The 4,537-nt window shown below is 63.9% G+C and overlaps 1 long non-coding RNA gene across 1 annotated transcript; it reads left to right on the top strand.

The window, feature by feature from the left end:
* The first annotated feature begins 625 nt into the window (after positions 1–625).
* LOC131501666 (uncharacterized) lies at positions 626–3,474 on the top strand. The gene is made up of 2 exons (XR_009256852.1): positions 626–2,338; positions 2,643–3,474. It is a non-coding gene; the product is annotated as an uncharacterized LOC131501666 (long non-coding RNA).
* The last annotated feature ends 1,063 nt before the right edge of the window (positions 3,475–4,537 follow it).

The raw sequence follows: 4,537 nt of genomic DNA, 5'->3' as shown, positions 1-4,537 counted from the left end.
GTGCACCCACTTCCCAGGCTGCTCAGAGACAGCGGCGAATGTGCGGAAAGCTGCCAACAAGGCCCGTTGTCCCTCTGTGGCTCCTGCTCACCAGTAAGGGCAGCCACCCCCTGGGCGTGGCCTGGACGACTCGGTCGCCAAGCAGACACCTTTTTACTCTGCTCACAGGGACCTGTCCTGCAGAACTGGGCACGGAAAATAAAACGGGGGCTGCTCTCAGCCCCAGGTTGGGGTAAGAGTAGCAGCTGGAACCGGGGGCTCCCTGGATCCAGAGAAGCTGGGAGACGGACAGACACCGAGGTTCCGGGGGCCACCCGCCACCTGGGAGACCGGAAACCGGCAGGGCTGGCCGGGCGGCCGCTGCTGCCCACACGGGTGCTCCACGCTGCCAGGCACGCGACCCGTGTCCTCTGCTCCGTCCCCGTTACGTGTTGGTTTGTTACGATTTCAAACCCGCTTGTCTGTGACTTAAGTTGTCTTGATGTCAGGGTGAATCTCTTTACTCTGGGGAGGCTGACGGGGGGTGTTGTCTCAGACACCTGTTGCTGAGAAGCACTGGGGTGCAGCTGTGGGTGGGGACGCAGAGATGGGAGCGCACGGAAGAGCAGCCCTGATGGGGGGGGACTTAGGGGGGCTCCCGGATCTGGCAAGGCCGGACTCCGCCGGTCTAAACAGCTCGGCCGCGGCCAGGCGGCTGCCACCGCGGTGAAGCCGGGCGGCAGCCCAGAAGGGGTCCCCTTCCCGCCGACACGGCACCCACTCCCAGCTGGCTCGGTCGACACCTCTGAGAACCCACTCGTAGAAAGGTGCACCCCCAGTGAGTCGGACACTATTCCTTCCATCTCCCCCTTGCCTGGGACATTAGTGTGACGTGTGACCCATCTGCCATTGGCTTCAGTGTGCTGTTCCCGTGTTGTTTATTCAGAGACGTCATCGCACACACGGCCGGCTCGGGTGAGAACCCCCACAGCGAGCCTGTGTTAGATTAGTGGGAAGACAGTGGCAGTCTCCGAGGGCGGTTTGCCTCAGACAAAAGAACCCTCTTCCCAGTGGGGACATGTGGCGGCTTTGGGTCCCTGGGGTGCCACACGGAGGTCCCGCTACACCGCCCACTTTGCTTCCAGAAAACAGCCCCGAGCCCCAGGTCCCCAACCCTGCCCTCTGCGCCCCTCCCTTCAGCCTGTGTGGTTTGGACGGTTCTCCTCCCGTGACTCCTCCCTTGTGCTCCCTGAGCCGCGTTCCCTGCCCGTGGGGTCCCGGAGTCGCAGCTGCCCACGCCCAGGCGCCCCCGTGCTTCCCTGGCGGCCTGCGGACAGTCCACACCACCTCAGAGAGGCCCCCAGAAGAAACGGTGAGGGCAGCGAGTGCTGGCGAGAAGCCAAAGCAGCGGAGCCCTCTGGGGGCCGGTGCCGCTGGGAACACTCAGCCCTGCAAACACAGTGGACGGTGGGACCCGACACGGCCCTCCCGGACCTTCATCCAGGAAGACGACGAGCTACGTGATCAGGCACAAAACCCCGTCTGCGAACACGGACAGCAGCTCTATCCGCAACAGCTCTGAGGCAGAGGGTCCCAGATGTCCTTCCAGAGGCACGCGGTCACGTTAACGTGCGTCCCCAGCACAGGACCGCACTGCCCCCACAAGAATGGCGCTGAGTAGAAAGTCAGTCTCCATTTACATCTAATCCTCAAAACGACAGTTTGGCTGCAGAGCCGGCCGGCGGTTGGGGCTCGGGTGCCGGAGGGCGGGGGGAAGCAGCGTGGTGCCCATGGAGCTGGTGGCACCGGTCCGCATGGTGACAGCAGCGCGGGTCACGCCCACAGGGCGGAGAGAGGACAGCGGGCTCTGTGCACGTGCCGCCCCAGGCTCGGCCTGCTGGCTCTGGCCGAGGGTCAGCCGGGTCCGGGAGATCATCCGTCGGGGCACCAGCACCCGGAGCCATGGCCTTTTAACAGCTGTGTTCTCTGTCATGCTGAGCGTCGAGGCCACAGTGGGCCAAGGATGCCACGTCCTGTCCCGGACCCTGGGGATGTGGCCTTGCCTGGCACCAGGGACTCACAGCTGGCATTTCTCCAGGAGGGTCAGAGTCGGGGGCACGCAGGCTGACGCAGAGGCTGGCATCACAGCAGCTGGGAGGGCGCGCGGCACGGAAGGCCCTTCCCGGGAGCAGGGACCAGCAGGGCTTGGATCGCACCGGCCCGTCTCTCGGACCCCATTTCTCTCTTGTGCTGCCTTCACGGACAGCCTCCACGAAGACGCCGCCTTGCGCGGTGTTCGTGTTGGCCGTGGCCTAACGGGCTGACACCTGTCGGGAGTTGATGCATATTTGCCTGGGAGGTAAGGGGGAGGGCACCCGGTGGGGGAGGGCGCCTGGCCAGCATGCCCCCCAGAAGCCACCCCCCCCCCCCCGTCCCCCTGCAAGCCCCTCCCCGCACTGCCGCCCAGAGCCGGCTCCCCTGCCGGGGCGGCCTGCCCACGCCAGCCCCCCCAGGCCCGCGGCCCCGTGGCAGCCCACGAGCATGCGGAGCAACTTGCTGCCTGCTGGGGAACCACGGACTGACCCTCCCCCCTCCGCCCCAGGGCTCAGGTCAGGCCAGCAGGGCTGGTGCTTACAGAACCGCGTTTTCCTCCCTTTGTTCAGACCACCCTCGTCACTTTCTGGAATCCCTCGTAGACCGGGGACAGACGGCCTATGGACACCCTGCAGCTCCTCCCCCAGCTCCCTGCACACGTTGTCAGCCGTCTCCCGACGTCAGCCTCTCTCGCAGTGCTGCGCCCCCCATGCACGGGCTGGGGGGCCCTGCAACTCGTGCACCAAACGGACAGCACGGCGGCATTCTGGGCTCCTGGCACAGACGCCACTCTGTTTAGAAACCTGGAGGGGGGAGCCGTGAAGCCCACGGGCTGCCTCCCAGAAGGCCCTGCACGAGACCGTCGTACTTTATCTTAAGCCAACAGCACAACTTTCTCCTTGGAACACTGTTCATGTTTACGGCGCAGTGACTTAAGACCACCCGCTTCTCAAGACAGGTTAACCACACACGTACGGCCAGGGGGAGTATCCTGGAGAGGAGTGATTTCCATTCAAGCCGGGGGACGTTTCCTCACCGTCAACACGGTATTGATCACACCGGTAGTTTTCTGCCTCACTTTCTCCTAGCCTCCTTTTTCCTTTTTAAATATGTTTTCTGAAGTCTCTCCAGATGAACCAGAGTAACTTCGTTTTTGGAAAAGAACAAATTTCCCCCAGCAGTGCCAACCCTCCAGCGGCCGAAATGAGTGGTTCTCAAACAACCTTGGAGATTCCAGTGCTCCCTCCGCAGAATTCTAGAACAGCAGCACGTAATCCGAGTATTCCGCAGAAGGGCAGACTGCCCAGCGAGCCCAGTAACTATGCAAACCCTCTGCCCCCTCGGGGCCCAGAGGGGAGGCCTGTATAAATGCTACAGCCAGGAATAAAAGCGATTTCCCGACGCAGCTTCCTACGTTATTAAAGGTTAACATTTGTTTGGCCATCCAGTGTTTGCCAAGCTCGGGCACGTCGTCCCCGTCAGCCTCCTGAGACCCAGAGGTTTGTCTGCTTCTTAGGGAGTCAAACTTGGACACGCGGTGGCACCTGGGTTCAGGTGAAATCTCGTCTGGGGGGCTCCTCCAAAGTGCCTTGTTCAAGTGTCACGACCAGCATTGTCAAAACTGGCCCCCTGCTCTGGGTGGGGGGCGGTCAGTGTTGTGGGGAGTTTCTAGCTGGGCCGCACGGGGGACTTCTGGCTCCTCCAGGGGCGCTGCAGGCTGCAGGCAGGTCCGTGACCTGCGGGCGGAGGCTCTGGGTCTGAAAGGAGCCTGCAGGTGATGCCGCCGGGGTCGTGGGCCTCCTATCTCTCCCCTCCCTGTCTGGACATGGCTTAGGAGGGAATTGATTTAGGTTTTTTGTTTACGGTGGGGCAACAGAAGCCTAAGAACCTGAAAAAGAGAGCCCACAGCCCAGGTCAGGAGGCGGCCGTGCCGGCGGCTAAGTGCTGCCGCCACCAGCTCACTGCCCACCGCCCTCAGTCACGCCCCAGGCCCACGTGGACCAGCGCTGACGACCTCGGTCCTTGCGCATCTTCGCACATCTGCAACCCTGCTCCTTCCACCCCACTCCCACCCCCGGCTGGAGCCCCAGCTCAGTGCCTGGGCCACGGCCTACGTGACAGTGACAAACCACAGGCCCCTCTCAGGAGGCGCTGAGCGCGCACCAGGTGCCCCACGTTAGGGCTCCCCCTGGGGTACTCCCCAGGTGACCCCCCCCCCCCCGACTCCATCGCTGCCCACTGTGCGACCCTCCCTGGGACCGCAGCGTCCTGGAAGGGCTCGTGGTCCCTGGGCGGGGAGGCTGCGGTCAAGGGACGCAGGGGGCTCGCCACACCTTGGTGCGAACACCCCGAAAGGCGCCTCCCCGGCCAGGCCCCGCCCCTTCCTCCGCGAAGCCCCGCCTCTTCGCACCGACACCCTCACCCCCCCCCTCCGGGCCCGCCCCTTCCTCCCGCGGACCCCGCC

The sequence above is a fragment of the Neofelis nebulosa genome, chromosome 1 (assembly GCF_028018385.1).
Source record: "Neofelis nebulosa isolate mNeoNeb1 chromosome 1, mNeoNeb1.pri, whole genome shotgun sequence".
In the NCBI taxonomy this organism is placed as follows: domain Eukaryota; kingdom Metazoa; phylum Chordata; class Mammalia; order Carnivora; family Felidae; genus Neofelis; species Neofelis nebulosa.
Note: the sequence above shows the minus strand (reverse complement) of the source record. Positions and strands in the feature narration are given on the sequence as shown.